The sequence below is a fragment of the Elephas maximus genome, chromosome 22 (genome assembly GCF_024166365.1).
Source record: "Elephas maximus indicus isolate mEleMax1 chromosome 22, mEleMax1 primary haplotype, whole genome shotgun sequence".
In the NCBI taxonomy this organism is placed as follows: domain Eukaryota; kingdom Metazoa; phylum Chordata; class Mammalia; order Proboscidea; family Elephantidae; genus Elephas; species Elephas maximus.
In genome coordinates this window covers 45,865,003-45,883,086 of record NC_064840.1, presented here as the reverse complement: position 1 = coordinate 45,883,086, position 18,084 = coordinate 45,865,003, and the positions used below count along the sequence as shown (strand labels likewise).

The window sequence follows — 18,084 nt, the reverse complement described above, 5'->3', positions numbered from 1 at the left end:
AGAGGGGCTTGGCCAAATGAGTAAGAACCACCCTATCTTCCATCAGGAAGTACAGAGGTCAAGATGATATTCATTCTACAGGGACAAGATGTCCATGAAAAAGATACCTACCTGGAAAGCAAGGGGTGGGGGGTGGTCAGACATCTATTTTTGCCCTAGCATTGGACTTGAGTATACCATAAGAATATTGGATATATAAGATCTTCAGTATGTGAAGACTGTGGTGGAGAGAAAGGGATTTCATAGAGAACAGAACCCCACATTCCACCTTCCCGGAGTGCCCCGCCTCCAGAGTACTTGGCTGTACTATCCATTTATGCCTGGCACATGTTTTCTTGAGATAAAATTATTTTTCACACGTACATGCTTTGCTAAATGGAATTGTGGAAGGCAGGGACCTCGTTATATGTCCCCATTTTCTCCCAATGATAAACCAGCAAATGTCAGGGTATCACGCTTGTACTCAGTAAACTGTTCAGATCTGGGGAGGTTTTAGGGAACAGATCTGAAGAGAAAGTGTTAAATTAGAGATGGTCACCAATACCCGTGGGAATGAGGACGTGAGAGGGAGCCCTATTAAAATAAGATATACAAAGTTCTATCAGATGCTAAAAGTGACATCTGGGTGGAGGACTTCCTGACCCCCGGGCGACCTCACTTGGAGAAGTTGTGAAGTGGGAGCATGTATAATGACCTAGAGGGGAGAGAGAAACAGCAATGCCCTGCTTCTGCTGACTATGGAATAAACCCAGATTCATCAGTGTGCCATAGAGTAGTCATTCTTGAACTTCACTGGCATTTGAGGTCTTCTCCCCTACCCTCAATTACCAGATGCTGATCCTCTTTAAGAGGGAAATGGCCGCTCTTACATGCTTTGTACATGACTCAGGTCTTCATGGTCTCTGTTTTTAAGATAGACTATTTTTTATAGCAGTTTCAGGTTTACAGAAAAATTGGGCAGAAAGTACAGAGTTTGCAGACACTCCCTCTTGCCTGTGCACACTGTTTTTCTTGTTATTAACATCTTGCATTTGTGTGGAACATTTGTTACAACTGAGGAACCAATACTGATACATTATTAATAACTAAAGTTTATAATTTACATTGAGGTTAACTCTTTGTGTTATATAGTTCTATGGGTTTTGACTAATGTATAATACCATTACCCACTTTTACAGTACCCTGGACAGTCTCACTGCCCTGTACATGTCCTGTGCTTCACCTATTCATTCCTATTCCCTCCCCCGAACCCCTGGCAACCACTGATCTTTTTACTGTCTCTGTAGTTTTGCCTTGCAGTCCCTGGGTGTTGCCAACAGTTAACGAGCTCAACTGCTAACTGAAAGTTTGGCAGTTCAAATGCACCCAGAAAAGCCTCTGAATAAAGGCCTGGTGATCTGCTTCTTAAAAATCAGCCACTGAAAACCCTATGCAGCACAGTTCTACCCTGACACACTGTTGTCTCCATGGACTAGAGTTGACTCAATGGCAAGTGGTTATTGGTTTTTATAGTTTTGCCTCAGAGGGCTTTTTAAAACACAGATTACTGGGTATCTTAGTTTCTTAGTGCTGCTATAACAGAAATACCACAAGTGGGTGGCTTTAAAGAAGATAAATTTATTTTCTCACAGTTTAGGAGGCTAGATGTTTGAATTTAGGGCACTGGCTCTAGGGGAAGGCTCTCCCTGTCTTCTCTGGGGGAAAATGCTTATCTCAGCTTCTTTAATGTTATTCTTGGGGGTTTCCTTAGAGATCTCCACGTGGCATCCATCTTCCTCTCCATTTGTGTTTGCTTCTCTGGCCTAATCTGCTCTTTTTATTTCTCAAAGGTTAGTAGGTTTGAGACACACCCTACACTGATGTGACCTCATTAAATTAACAAAGAAAACCCTATTTCCATATGGGATTACATCCATAGGTATAGGGGTTAAAATTCCAACACATACAGTTGGGGGACACAATTCAGTCCATAACACTGGGCTCTAACCCATGGTTTCAGATGCTATAGTTCTGAGGTGGGGCCCCAGAATCTGTATTTCTAGCAGATTCCCCTGTGATCCTGATGCTTCTGGCATAGAAGACCCTGAGTGATCTGACCCTCAACCACCTTTCTAATACTGTTACTTACGGGGGTGTCTTACAACCACCCAAGCAGCTTTCGAAATGCCCCTATGCCTGGGCCCTCCAGGGATTTTGACTTAGCCTGTGGGTTTTTGTGGCCAGACCCAGGCAGACATTTCTTCTTTTTGGTTGGTTTTGTCTTCGTTTTTAAAGCTCTAAACATGTTTTAGATGCCCACCCTGGTATAAATGACTACCACGTCTCCATGGGGGTCTGTGATCCAGCCACACCCTTTACCTGACCACAGCCTCCTGTGGACCCCTTGAGTTTTCTCACTTCCCACTTTTGATCATGGTGTTCCCTTGGTCAGGACTGCCTCTTGGAGCTTCCTAAATCCCTGCCTCTCAGATTTCTTCAAACCTTAATAGAATACCACCTTTCCCATGACATTTTCCCAGTCCCTTCAGCCTGAATTCATCTTACCATCCTCTCTGTTCCCACAGCCCTCTGTGTAACGCTGATTAGTACTTTCATTTTGCCTTATTTTATTGTTTATTATATACGTACTGTTTTTCCCAACTAGGCTATAAATTCCTTTCAGACAGGGTCATAGTCCCTATAACCTCCTCAGTGGATTTCAGAAAGCAGGTTTTTGATCAGTGTCTGTTGGATTGCTGTGAGGGTCAGAAAAACAAATGAAGACCAGTTGGCTTTGGCCCTTATTGGCCCCTAGTTCTGGAAATGTATCCACATTTTCAGGGGTGATGGGGAAGAGGAGGCATTTGCTAAACCCCATTGGTTCATCAGCCTTGAAAATAACTTAATTACTAATCTATAGCTCTCTAAGAACTACCAACCCCAGAGCTGTATTAAGAATTTTTCCTCAGGCAAAAATTTTGCTGCCTTTGGCATCTTAGCTCAGAAATTTCATTTTATGATTTATATATATATATATATATATATATACTCCTTCCCATCCCACAAATCAGATTTCTTGGTTACATATCGCCAAGCCATCATTCTTCCCTAACTTCAACACTCATATAGGTTCCAAACATAGTTCTTTCCCCCAAGATAGCCTTTTAGTTCTTACTCTTTGACTTCATTCCTCTCAAACAAAGCCACCGATACTGCCTGGGCTGATGGTATCCCCTAACCTGAAGATCCCACATGAATCACAGAAGCCCCAGCATGTCCCAGATACATCTTGGGGGAAATACTACACTTTGCTGTTTATTCACATCACCCTAGAAGAGCCCCACAGCTTGCAGAACAGATCATGGCTCATCTCTGCAGAGCTGCTCTTGGTAAGCCTTCTCCAACATTTGCCTTATGTATTAGCTATGACCGTGTGCCCTCCTTTCTGGGCTTTCTCCTTTTGCTTTCTCTGAGTGCTGTGACTAACAGAAAATGACCTGAGGTTGGAGATAGGACTCCTAGACTCAGTTCTTGAACCCACCTTTCCTTTTTTAGGAAAATGGCGACCACATCATCTTCCCTCGTTGTGTGCTCTCTTCCCTACTCTCCACGTCCTTGACACTCCACATACCCCCTCCCTGGCACAAGCTTGGACCTGATATTATTATTGCTCTTTTATATATGGAGCCATGAAGTCCCCTTGTGGAGGCAAAGGAACATCCCTTTACAATTACATTCTTTACAGTCTATCAGCATGTCCATATTCATAATGGTTAGGAGCTTGTTTTCAGGCTCCGGGCATGGCTCCTTTACTCCCTAGCTACATAACCTCCAGCACATTTTTAACCCCTCTAATTCTCAGCTTTCTTATATGCAACATAATGATAATAGTAGTGCTTTCCTTAAGGGATACTGAGAAGATTAAAAAGATAAGGTTAAGCACCCGGCTGCTAACCCACAAGGTTGGCAGTTCAAACCCACCAGTGGCTCTGTAGGAGATAAGACCTAGAAATTTGGTCCCATAAAGATTATATCCTGGGGCAGTGCTACTCTGTCCTGTAGGGTCACTATGAGTCAGAATCAACTCCTCAGCAAACAACAACATATATATATATATATATATATATATATATTACTTAGAACTGGTGTTTTGCATGTGATAAGTATTTAATGTATTTAGCTGTTATGTTTATCAATGGCATACATTTTTAGAAGACAGAAACATGTGCAACTGAAATGTCACCTGGGTCCTCCACCCGTTGTCTATCTGATCACACCTGGCCAAAGTCCCAGCTCTACAGCCTTTGGCAGCCGAGGTCCTCCCCATGATTTCCACCAGTTCTAGACTTAAATCTTTAGGCTTCTTTCCACCTCTGTGCTATCAGATCTTGCTCAGCCACATCACCCCAAGTCACAGAGCTCAGCCCCTTCGCCAATTACTACACAGAACATTTATGACTTTATGGGCTTTACTGAAGAATTTGAGGGAGGGAGAGGAGTGTTACAGAGAAAGTCAGCTCATGTAGCATTCTGATGTTTCTCTGGTCTCTTCCTTTCCTCTCCCTGCTCCTTTTCCAGAGCCACGAACACATTATACTTATGCCAGGCTTCTTGTGCCTCATCTTCCAACTGTAATTATTTAGTGGGGCATTTTTCTAAACAAACATGGTTTTATTCCTTAGAGGAATTCTGTTACCATCCCCTAAGAAGATAGGAACCTCTTCTTCTAGGTTTAGGTTCATAGCTTCATGGAACTGTCCGGTCAATGGGCCTAATATCTTTAAAGTTTCTGTTCCAACTCCTCATTCAGTAAATAGTGCCTGGGATCTTAAAAGCTTGGGAGCGGTCATCCAAAATACAATAATTGCTCTCTATTTGCCTGGAGCAGCAGAGGAAGAAGACCCAGGAATCTGACAAGGAACTGGACTGCAGGTCTAATTGTCTCCCTGAGACCAGAAGAAGTAGATGGTATCTGGCTACGATTACTGAATGTTTTGATCAAGGACTTCATAAATAAATCTTGATCAAAATGGGGGCAGGAAATGTGGGACAGAATTTTAAATTCTTATGGAACCAGATTTACTGGATCCATTGAAACTGGAGGAAACCCTGAATCTATTGCCCTCAGAAAATCTTGAACCAAGAAAATATCCCCTGAAGTCATTTTTAAGCTAAACAACAGTTTAGCTAAATTAGTAAAGCATGTTTGCCTTGAGCATTGTGCTGTTTTAAAGTATTACCTAGTATGAGATCAAATCGACAACAGTAACTCTAAAGCACAGACGAGAAGTTTAGGGCGTAGTAAACCTAAGTCAATGGTGCTGAAACAATAGGGGTAGAGATAGTGAGAATGATGACACAACGTGAAGAATGTAACCAATGTCATTAAATTGTACATGTAGAACTAGTTGAATGGATGTGTATATTTTCATCAAGAAAAGGAAGGAAGGAATGAAGGAAGGAGAGAGGGTTTTAGTGGCCTGGAGGACATGGACTGTTAAACATACGCCCGCCAATTCCCCTGAAATGGCAGTCTGAGCCATGAAGGAGGTTTGGATGGTTTTTACTGTTCTTGAAGAGAAGCAGTTGCTTTCCCCACATCACAGACCTGAGATTTTGATGGTGGGATTTGGTAACCCATTTGTATAGAGCTGCTACAGTGATTTTCTGATCAAATAAGGAAAGGAGAGGTGGACAATTTCTTTTTTTTATGGCTTGTTTCCAGGCATAGAAAACAAGCAAACAAAGCCTATGACAAGGTTGACCCATTCATGAGAAGGTGGTTAAGTAAAAAATGTATACATGTGCAGCAGATACTATAGCTGCCCTGGGGGGGACCAGGAGCTCATAATGCTGGAGCCCACAATGAGGGCTGTGGCCATGGTGAGGAACATTCAGAAGCAGGGGATGCTCACACAATCTACCACAAAGTGACTGAGCCTGTTGGAGACACTGTACCAAATGTACCTCAGCTCTTCGTTCCTGTAAGTGGTATTCTCTTCTCACACCATTGCCAGAAAAGCTGTTTTCTGTACCCAAAATGCTCCTCATTCCCTCTTGCTTCTTCTCTCTTCTTATCTGCCCTTTGAAATCCTCATTCTCCTGCGTGTGAACCCCTTCTGTGAAGGCTTCCTAGATCTCCTCTTGCCTACAGTCAGAATGAATGGCCCTGTTCTTGCTGCTTGGATGGCAGTGGGAAGCCTTCTCCTTCAGGCTTCGAGAGAGCCCTGTGCAACTGTCTTACCTGCCTTTCAATACACTCTCAGCCCTGGCTAGTAACTTAGACAGTGTCTGGAACCCAGTAAATTTTCTAGATATCTTTTAGAAATCCAACATGTAATTATGGAAGTTCACTGTGATTCTGAAGTTAAGGAGAATCTGATTCAGCTACAAGTCTGGTTGCTCAAGATGATGGTATGCGTTATAGGCAATTTGCTCTCTTGGAGCTTCAATTTCCCCCTTGTGGATAGGGAAGATCTCAAGAAAGCATTTCTGTGGATCCTTTTTATTTAAAAAAAATCTATTCTTATACAATTACTTGCTTTCTGTTCCCCATGCTGCTGTAAGTCATGGGGAAAGTGATGTAGATTCTCATTTTATCCTAGACAACTGGGGCATCAAGAAGAACCAGAAATGCCCCCACTGAACAAAGAATTATTTGGGAAAGGAGAAGCGGGGCAGACTTCTGGAAGTCATCTAATCTAAACTCCTTCTCATGGAAAAAAGTATTTCCTTGAGCATTTGTGGAAAATATCTCATGCAGACAACCCATCCCATTGTTGGATACTTATTGCTAGATGACTTTTCCTTCCATTGAATTCAACTGTCTGTGTGAAACTCACTCACTGGTGCTAGAAATGCCTTTTGAGACTTTCTAAAATAATGACTATTTTTAAATATGACTTCCATCAAATGTAGGAGACCACCCCACCCCATTATTCTCTGATCTAGACTAAACATAAAGAGCTGTTTCCCCACTTCCTTGCATGAGATGGTGTGTCAAATGCTCTTCCTTTCTGGCTTTTTACTTCTATATAAATGGATTTGTTGCCATCTTAAAATGTCATGGTCGGAAGTAGACATAACTCTCCACAAGAAACAAGAGGGCTTTAGTTGGTGGTTCCCAGCCTTTTCGTCACTCTGGACCACATCTTCCCCCTCTCCAAATGGACCTTTTGTTTTGAAATATTTTGCTAATTAAATATAAGTAAAGCCTATCTACAAATCCTTAAGTCTGAGTTCCTAAACAAGGCTTTCAAGGCCCCAGAACGCTATGCAGTTTGCCTCTGGTCTACCCTTCCAGCTTTGCTTCCCACCATTCTCTCTATTTTACCATCACTCTCATTCAGCTGACTTTACCTTTTCTTCTGAAAACACACCCTTCCCTTTCATCTCTCATACTTTTGTTTTTGCTCCTTGCTCTCCAGCTTCCCCTGCTTCTCCTTCAAGGCTGCTTCTTCCAAGAAGCATCTCATGTCAAGTGGCTGTCCAGCTTGTTTAAACACTTACAGAGATGGAGAACTCCGTTTCTCTTGAAGTGGCCTGTTCTGCTTGCTTCAAGAACATTATACCATTGCAACATGAAACAACAAAGGCCTCAAGTTTGACAAGCTAAAGGTGCTTTTCTTCCAGTTCAGAGCATCCTGATGAAGTCATAATTGCCTGCTGTATGGGAAACAAACAAAACAAACAAAAAACCCTCTTATGTCCCAGAAGCCAGAAGCTAGTGAAATTGGGTGCTTGAAATCTGTCTATTCTGAGACACTGTTCTTGGGTAGCAGTTTTAAGCAGGACTTAGCCCTTTTCCGAAGTTGTGAATACTCAGGTGTTTCCTACTTTGTTCCCCGTGATTCAGACAAGCTGCAATCTCCTGCATGCATTTTCTACAAGACTGAGCTCTCCTAAACCTCATTTGCCAAGTTTCTTCAGTCCCAGCAAAATCAACAGACCCTACTTTTCTTCTCTTTTCAGTTTCTAACTCTTCCCGAGCATGCACACACCCATACACACACACATACTCAAACACACACACCTCCTAGAGCTTCAGCCTGGTACATCATCTTAATGTGGTTGCTTAGTAACTATATGCTTAGCAACCCGTAAGGGAAGTGTGATCACACCTCCCAGCACTGTACATGGAGCACTGCAGACAATACAAACAGTTCTCTGGTTTCTCTCTGCAACTAGGGAAAGGTAACCGTCAGAGGTGGCCAGCATTATGCTCCAGAGACACTGGCTCATCATCCGGGGGCCCAAATTGGTTGCTGCTTTGCTTTTCCTTGGCATTGGGTAATGTCTTTGTGGGGGCGGATGGGTAGGTGGTTCTCGAAGGGCCGGATCTCTCTGCTTGCACTTATTCTCAGGATGCCTGTGATGCAGGCAGGGCAGCTTGCAGAATCCTCTCTGCTCCCACGCAGCTCTGCCCTTCACCAAGCCCCGCTCCCCCCACCGCCGCCTTCCCCACAGCCTCTTTCATTTGGAGGCTGTGCTTCTGTGCTCTGGCACTGCTCTTTGTCTCCACCTTGCAGCCCTCCTGTTCATCCAGTCCCAGGTCTCTCTGCTTTGAATACCACTCCATGTTGCTGTACAGCCCCAGGTTCCTAATTTCTGTGCATGTCCCTCCTCTGTCCCTGGCTCTAGCATTCATGTCTGTCCCAGCCTTGGACCAATGGGCCAGACACCAAACAGACCTGGGCTGAGGCCCACTGCCTGCACTACATGAGTATCCTGATCAAATCATTGTAATTTAAGGTTAAAGCATTGGGCTGCTAAATGAAGGTTGGAGGTTCAAGTCCACCCAGAGGTATCTCAGAAGAAAGGCCTGGCAGTCTACTTCTGGAAAACCAGCTATTGAAAACCCCACAGAGCAGAGTTCTACGCTGACACACATGGGTTGCCATGAGTCGGAGTCAATTCAACAGCAACTGGTTTTTTCCCTGGGTGTCGTGTAGCATAAAACAGGAGAGAAGGCAACAGTGTGGAGACCGAAGACACACGTTCCAATCCCAGGTCTTTTGTTGTTTTGACTATGTGATATCCTTTCAGTTGTTGTTGACTATGTGATTTAGGTCAAGTTTCTCTAATCTCTTTACTTTCTAAGGAGATGGGATTATTTACCTCAGGGGGCTGTTATGAAAATTATATGAAGTAACAAATAGAAAGAAGCTAGCAAAATGCATGGCATGCAGTCGCAGACCTCTAACTGTTCTCTCCTTCTAGCTTTAGCTCTTTAGTCTTCCTTTCAAACCTGCTAAAGCCAGGTTTCTGGTTGAAATCTCAAGAGGCAGTGCAGAGCAATGACAGCAATGCTGGCCTGGGAGCTGGGAGCTCTCAGGTCTGCCTCTGCCGCTTTGTAACTCTACACTCATCAGCCCCGAGGTTCGAGGTCCTGTCATTCACCTGTAAGATAGGGCTAAGAACACCTGACGGGTCTAATGTACAGAGTTGCTGTAGGTTCAAAGGGGATAAAGTATCAAAGTTGTTCTTTACACATTTCAAGGAGGCGTTTTACAAATTTCAGGTAAGAATTTATGGATAAACTGGGTCCCAGTTCCCCACTTGTAAAATGAAGGAGATAGATTGCAAAATGTCTAAAGTTTCCTTAAAGCCTGAAATTGTAGCAAACTGAGATGATAGTCACTTGCCCTTCAAGCCCCTCAGGCGGAGAGGACCAATCCTTCATTACAGACCATTTGTCTTGTAGTTGTAAAAACAGATTGCAGTCATACTTCTACTCTCCATTCCCTGGGGCCCCATGAGCAAGCCTGTTGGTTATTATCTAGTCAGAATCTCAGCTCAGGAACATTGTAGAGGCTTCTTCTAGTTTGGGCTTGGGGATGTGTATAGCTCTGTCCTTTCAGTAAAGAAAACAAATGAGTCAGAACATGCCCAAAGCGTGATAGAGATATTAGGGAAGCAGTTGCTGGGTAGGTGTTGGAGTTTATGTCATGGATACTTCCATGGTGGTTATGTGTTTAGTAGTGGCCTGAGAAAGAGCTGAACTTACAACCAGAAGATACCTGAAACAGGAGATCTTAAAGCGTGTAACATAAGTAATTTACAGTAACTTAAATAAAAGTGTGACAAGCAAATAGAATTTGGATGTTCTTGAAATCTTAGAGGTTGGGAGTCTGACCAAGGAGGAACACTCTAGACACATTTGCATTTTCTTCCTTGGGACTTCCCCCAGGCAATGATAGGGTCTCCTTATAACAGAGGATCCCAGCAGGTAAACTGGGATATGCTGGTAGCTCTCAAAGGTCTGGCTTTGCTGAAAAATTTATTTCAAAGCTCTTTGGGGAGAGGAATGCAGCTTCACTCAGGGTCTTTGCTGCTATCTACCCTCTAATCTTAGAGCTTCAGGGAAAAGATAAGTAGAGACTCCCTGTTACAAGGTTGGGAATTCTGCTCATAATTAATTTATAGGAGGATAGATACAACACAGGTTTTAATGGTTAATTACATTACAACCGACTTTTTAAATATATAGATGTTTGAGTGGCGGAACTGTGGAGACAGATTTGATCTATGTTTTGGCTGGACCCATGGAATAGTAAGCCATAGAACAGAAGACTCTGAAAGCTGGAAGGGACCTTGGCAATTATCCAGTCCAGCCCCTTTATTAACATACGGGAAAATAGTCCCTAAGATGTTAATCGGTTAACATGTTGCCATCAAGTCATGTGTACCAGAGTAGAAATGTGCTCCGTAGGTTTTCAGTGGCTGATTTTGTGGAAGTAGATTTCCAGGCCTTTCTTCCAAGGTGCCTGTGGGTGGACTTGAGCCTCCGTCCTTTCAGTCAGCAGCTGAGTACATTAAGCATTTGACTAAGACAGTGGTTAATTTTGGATTGAGAAAATAGGGATGATTGTTATTTTCTCCATTGTTCCTTTTATTTTTCAAATAAGAAAACAGGAAAGTGAATTGCTTAATGTTCTGTAGTAATTTACAGGCAGAACTTGTCTAGCTCTGAAATCTGTTGACATCCATCCTTCTGCTTGTCCAAATGGGATTCTAACTAAGGCTAAAGTTGGGCTTCCAAAAAGATCTTCTATAATACAAATGTAACCATTGCTGCTAATTAGTCTTTACAGTTTACAACTTTAGAGTTTAAAACTTAACTTTAAGCATTTAAGCATTTCACAATTTTCAGGACTTCATCAATGCTCTTTTTTGAATAAAACATAAAGTTATTTTTGGGGGGAACGTTAAAAATAAAATGTCAGTTGTAAGCAAATCTCTCAAAACCTACATGGTTCTATAGGGTTAAAACTGCCTGCTGAAGGATAATGTGAAAATGGAACCTGTATTTTGTTTTCTTAACCCACATCCCACATGGCCCATCCACTTGAGGGAAAGAGAAACACTGCTAATGAGGTGGTAAAAGCAGTTTGAATGCCATCGCCCGCACAGGCTCCTGTCTACAGCTTTTGTTCCTATGGTCTCTTCAATTAATATGACTCAGTCTGCTGTTTGGGCTCCACTTCCCCTGGGCAGAGAGCTGGCAGCAGCAGCTCTGTTGTGCCCGCCCAGCCAATGTGACTCAGGGCGCACTCAGGGCCCTATGGTCTAGCTGCCTCTCCTTTCCCCACTGCTGACCAAGTTCCCCTCTGCCACTCCAAGCTCTGATAGCCCTGACCCTTCCCAGTTTACAGGGTGCTCTCAAATCAATAAAGGTGGTGTCTCCCACTCCTCGCTAAAAAATAAAAATGCTGTACATGCATCTTGATAAACTGCCAAAGTGCTTTTGTCACCCACCTACTCATCTGTGAAACTTGTAGTCTCCAGCATATGCATGATGCATGGAAGGCCAAGTAAAGTTCAAAATATGTTCCTGTGAAAAACAAAAACAAAAGACAGGAAAAGCCTCCCAAACTTCTCTCCTCTCCTAGGTGCTTGTTCGAGCAAGAGCATTATATACCTGATGTTTTTAAGGGAGGGGTCATCTGGGCCAGCCCACACTTGTGAACTGCTTTTCCTATAAGAGTCAGCCAAGATAGGAGCTTTAATTTATTGGGATGGACTTTATTCTGAACTCGAGGGGATGGTAAAATGTCCCAGCGTTTTCCATAACAGGAACAACAAAAACCATGGACTAAGAAGCATGGGGTCTCCTTCTCCTAAGCCCATTGAGATCACAGTCACCTCAAAGAAAATGAGAAGTGGAGAGCTTCGTGCTCAAAGTACTTACCAACCTAGTCTCAGCATTCAAGGAGAATTTAACTCCAAAATATCTACTTAGAACCTGCAATGAAATAGGCAGTTTCCTGGGTGTTGCAAATGGTTTTTGCTTGGCTGCTAACTGAAAGACTGGTGGTTCAAACCCACCCAGTGGCACTGTGGAAGAAAGTCCTGGCAATCTGCTTCTGTAAAGATCGCAGCCAAGAAAATCTTGTGGATCTCAGTTCTACTCTCTGATATGTGGGGTTGCCATGAGTTGGAATTGACTCAATGGCAATGAGTTATATCACGTTATGAAAGAGGCCCAGAAGGTCTATAGCAGAAATTTGTGTGAGCTACACAATGGCAACTGTTAACATTGGAGGCTGTGCTCTATCAGATGCCCAAGACAAGTGCAGTGAGGCTGATGGGGAGCTACCACACCAGGCCAGTGAGTTGCCTTAGCTTTGGGGATGGCACACCTAGTCCATGGAGTGCTTTTGCCAAACCATCCTAGATAGAGTGCTCATTGCTTGTCATCTACTATACGATTTATTCCCTCCTTCTCCTTTCTTCTCATGGGATAGGAATGGCCTGGCTTGACCTAACTACTATGTCCTCACATGTTAACCTCTGAGACCAGTAAGCAGAGCCCTAACTCATTCCATCTCCTTGATCTCAATCTCTCTGTTACACACACACGTATTCTCACCCACGCTTATACTTTAATCACCACAATACATCCCCATCTCTAGCCTGTAGTGGTGGACCAAGACCAGCACTTGAACAAACGAAGCACTGTAGTGACAGGATTGTGTTAAGGGGAGGTTGCTTATGAGGAGTGATTTCCCACTGCTCAGCTGCTGAAAGATGAATACTCCTTAAGTGACTTAGAACTGACTATGGTTGACTTTATAAGACCTTCCCCAAGAGCAAGAAAAACATAGCATAAGAAGGAAAAAAAAATGCAGAAAACCAGTTGCTGCCAAGTCAATTCCAATTCATGGTGACCCCATGTGTATCAGAGTAGAATTGTGCTCTGTACAGTTTTCAATGGATGATTTTTAGGAAGTAGATCATCAGGCCTTTCTTTGAGGCACCTCTGTGTGGATTGGAACCTCCAACCATTTGGTCCAACCGTTTGGTCAATGCTTAATGCACTGGCTGAGTGCATTAAGCATTTGCACCACCCAGGGACTTGCGTTAGAAGAAAAACTAGAAAAAAAAAAAACCAAACCCATTGCCGTCAGGTTGATTCTGACTCATAGCGACCTTACAGGACAGAGTAGAACTGCTCTAAAGGGTTTCCAAGGAAAAGCTCATGGATTCCAACTGCTGACCTTTTGATTAGCTCTTAACCACTGTGCCACCAGGGCTTCGTAAGAAGAAAAGGAGCTACAATTGAAGATGAAGCAAAAAAAGAATAGTGTCATACAGCCCATTTATCGTAAATAGTACTCTTTTAGTTGCAGATGATAGAAATCCAAAAGAGAGGATTCCTTGGCTCACATACTCAAACTAAGGGGAGATCTGGAAGCTCTGAACTCTAGAACTAGAAACTTAGACATTGCCAAGTGTCTCTGGACCTGCCTTTCTACCTCTCTGTCATTCTCTCCGCTCTTTCTCGTTCCTCCAGTATGTTCTCTTCATTTTTCAGAACAACTCCCGTAAAAAGTAGAGAACATAGCTGCTAATTTTGTCCAAGCTCTCATCCTCCTAGCTTTATCCACACAAGGAAAGAATTTTTTTTTTAAGCTAAAGTTTTAAAAATTCCAAGGAAGAACTCTGATTGGTTAGGTTAAGATCATGCATCCATTTGTGGGCCAATCCCCATGGCCAGGAGAATGGGGGTACTATGTTTGCCTCAGCTTGGCTAATAGGCCCTGTCCTGTGGTCCATACTGAGGTGGGGAGGTAGGACAGGTGTCTACCACGTTGGGAAGCTTTCCCTAGAACTACATAGTTGGCATGGGAGGAGGAATTGTTCCCACCAAGAAAGAGAAGTTCTCTGAAGAAGGGGAGCAAGTGTTGTAGGCAGACACAACAAATGAGCTGAAATAAATTTGCGAGCTTTGGGCATGTAGCAGTTTGTAATGTGTGGCTACCAAGCATGTGTGAGGGGTGACTGTTGGGAGGACTGTTAAACTTGGGAAGTGGAGGATACTGGTGCCATCTAAAGTGGTTGGAGATCGGCAATGTACAATTATGTCCTTGCTGAGAACTAAATCAAACCCTGTGGAAGGAACAGGTAGCAAGGTCGTGAATTATACGTCAAAAGATAGTTTACATTCTGCTGTATTGTTTGACAACATTTATTACGTGAAAGAGATAACTGAGCTTGATTTCCTGGTCATATTGACCTGTAGGATTGAACAGATCAATTCACGTGGTTGTTCTTTATTCCCGGGGCTTGAACTCAATGTCAGTATCAGTGACAGTTTTCCCACAGAATCATCCCTGAATTTCAAAGATGATGTTTTTATTTTGCAGTTTATGTCTGTAGTTGAAAAACCACTTTGCCCTTTAGTCTTCAGTGAATCATGTTCTTAGAATAAATGACTTTTTGATTTTGCCTCTTACAGTTTGCCCTTGCTCAAAGGGAGTCTTAACACTAAATACTTTGCTGGCATGGGTATAAATCTATACTGCTATGAGAGTCTGAATAATGGTAACCCAAAGATGTCCACATTCTAATCCCAGAACCTGTGAATATGTCACCTTACATGGCAAAAGGGACTTTGCAGATGTGATTAAGTTATGGATCTTGGTTTGGGGAGATTATCCTGGATTATCAGGGTGGGCCAGTGTTATAAGGGTCCTTATAAGAGGGAGGCAGGAGGCTCAGAGTCAGAGAAGGTGGTTATGAAGATAGGAGGAAACGTGACAAGGAAGTGGAGGTCAGAGAGATAGAAAGAGATTTGAAGATGCTACTCTGCTGGCTTTGAAGATGGAGAAAGGGACCATGGCAGTCTCTAGGAATGCAGGCAGTCTCTAGAAGCCACGAGAAGGAACACAGTCCTGCTGACACCTTAATTTTAGGACTTCTGATCTCCAGATAATAAATTTGTGCTGTTTTAAGCCACTAAATCTATGGTAATTTGTTAGCAACGGTAGGAAACTAATACAACTATCCTCTGGAAAGAAACTTAGCAAATTGTATCAAGAGAGCATATGCCTGCTGACTCACTAATTCTACTTCTAGGACTCTCTCCCGATGAAATAATCAGATATTCAGAAATATACTAAAAAAAATGTGTATTAAAATGTTCATTACAGTGTTTTCTATAATACTACAAAATCTTAGAACCACCTGATGGCTCTACTGTTGGCTTTATCTTTAATTTACTACAGTTACAACATTTTTCAAGTAAGAAAAAAAGACCCAGTTAATGATGACCATCCTTTAGGTTTGCAATGAGTTGGAATTGACTCGACAGCAATGGTCTGGTTTTTTCTTTTTATCTCCCTTTATGATATGGCTTCCAAGAGTGTGTTGTGATCCCAAGTGGGGATGGCCGGCACTAGAAAATGACTGTGATGACAGCATTGCTGTCAACCTCCTGATTCAACGGATGCTCGCTGAGTGTGCTGAGTACTGGACCAGAGCTGGGGTTACAGAGGCAAAGAGCATATAGTGAGACTATGGGAAGCCGAAGGAGTCAGGCCAGGGAGACCGTTATCCACACAAGACTTCTCAGAAAAGGTGATATTCCCGTTAAAACCTAATCAGTAGAAGTGAACCACAGCTGAAAAGCCAATTCACGGTGTGCAGTCCTTTCCATCCTGTGCACATGTAGCTGGAGTGGAGAGGAAAATAGGACCAGCCGCTCACTGGGCCTTCTAAAGGGTCTGCAGCCTGAAGCAGGACTAGCTATCCTATGAAAAAGCTACGAACAATAGTAAAAAACTGGAAACAACCCAAATTTCCTTCAGTGAGTGACTGGTGTACTACTCAGCAATAAAAAGGAATGACCTACAGATACATGCAACAACCCAATGGCTCTCACCAGCATTGTGCTTTGTGAAGACAGTCTATCTCAAAAGGTTACATTCTGTGTGGTCCCATTTATTTAACATTCTTAAAAAGGTAAAACTATAGAGATAGAGAACAAAATAGTGGTTGCATGATTTGGGGGGTCAGTGTGACTATAAAGTAGTAGTACAGGGAGTTCTTTTACGGCGACGGAACAATCTGTATCTTGATTGTGGTAGTGGTTACCTGAAGCTATGCATGGGAGAGAATTGCATAGTACTACACACACACGCACACACACACACACACACACAAATAAATTAATTTAAAATGGTGAAAATGAAATAGCCTGTAGCCTAGTTAGCAGTATTGTATCAATGCCAGTTTCCTGGCTTTGATATTATACTAAACCCATTGCCGTCGAGTCAATTCCAACTCATAGTGACCCTAAAGGACAAAGTAAAACTGCCCAAATAGGGTTTTCAAAGGCTGTAATCTTTATGGAAGCAGACTGCCACATCTTTCTTTCGCAGATCAGCTGGTGGGTTTGAACTGCCAAGCTTTCTGTTAGCAGCCGAGCGTTTAACCACTGCACCACCGGGGCTCCTTGATATTATACTTCAGGTATATAAATATAAGGCGCTCTGGTGGTGCAGTGGCTGAAGTGGTTGGCTGCTAACTGAAAGGTAGGCAATTGGAATCCACCAGCTGCTTTGTGGGAGAAAGATGTGGCAGTCTGCTTCCATAAAGGTTACAGCCTTGGAAACACTACAGGGTGGTTCTACTCTGTCCTGTAGGATCACTGTGGGTCAGAATCAACTTCATGACGATGGGTTTGGTTTTTTTGGTTTTGGGTGGCACAATGGTTAAGTGCGCATCTGCTAACTGAAAGATCGGTGGTTTGAACCCACCGGTTGCTCTGCGGGATAAAGATGTGGCAGTCTGCTCCCATAAAGATTACAGTCTTGGAAACCCTATAGCACAGTTCTACTCTGGCCTATAGGGTTGCTATGAGTCGAAATCCACTTGATGGCAGTGGGTACATAAATACGTCACCATGGGAGAGGCTGGATCAAGGGTACACAGGACTCTGTGCTATTTTTTGCAACTTCCTAGGAGTCTACCATTAAAAAGTTTGAAGAAAAAAAAAAAAAAAACCTATGGACTAAAATTCCTCTGCCTGAGGAAACGTCTATCCCCAAGAATTTTATCATCCCTCCAAATGGTTACAGGGCATTTGTTGTAGAAATACCTCATGGTCCCCATCACTTCCCAGAAGTCTGCCTGTGGCCACATAGGAAAGAGAGATGATGCTAGCAACTGAAAACAGAGGAGAGTGGGAAACTCAACTCCTCCCAGATCTCCAGTGCACTGGGCCACCCTGTGCCTGACTCTCCCTCCACAGCTGCTGGGGCATCATTTCCTAACCAACCCATCTGTGACAGGTCTCGGCTGTGCTGTAAAACACCCTGATATGCGTTGTGAGAGCCTGGCTTTCCTCTCTTTTCTTTGCCAACTCTCCATCAAGGGCGGGAGACGGCCAATAAATATGCTGGAGAGAGAAGAAGCCCCTTTTGGAAAGATTTAGATGGAGTGAATGAGGTTTGTGTTATGTAAGTAGCTATTTGAGTCATATAAAGCTAAGATTAAATGAGATAACTGAGAAAGTAGTCTGCTATCATAGAAAAAGCAAAGGCGTTGGAATTATATCTGCATTTGTTCAGTTATTCATTCAGTAGGTCTTTATCAAGTGTGTAATTTGTGCCAGGCATAGCTTTCCCCACTGAGTATACAGGATAAAAATGGTCTTGGATCTTATAAAATATGAAGGTCTTTGTCTTTCAACAGGCAATTAAAGCTTTTATGTTTATTAAGATTACTAATATATTTGGTACATTTCTACTATACTATTTATATTTTATATTTGCCACGCTTTTTCTTTGTCTTCTACTTTATTGCCTTTCATTGGATTGA

At 42.9% G+C, this 18,084-nt stretch overlaps 1 protein-coding gene across 2 annotated transcripts in view; it reads left to right on the top strand.

Annotated features, from left to right (window-relative positions):
- The window catches only part of PTK2B (protein tyrosine kinase 2 beta), a 165,389-nt gene that overhangs the window by 20,411 nt on the left and 126,894 nt on the right, over window positions 1-18,084 (top strand). The gene's annotated exons all lie outside the window — the stretch shown is intronic.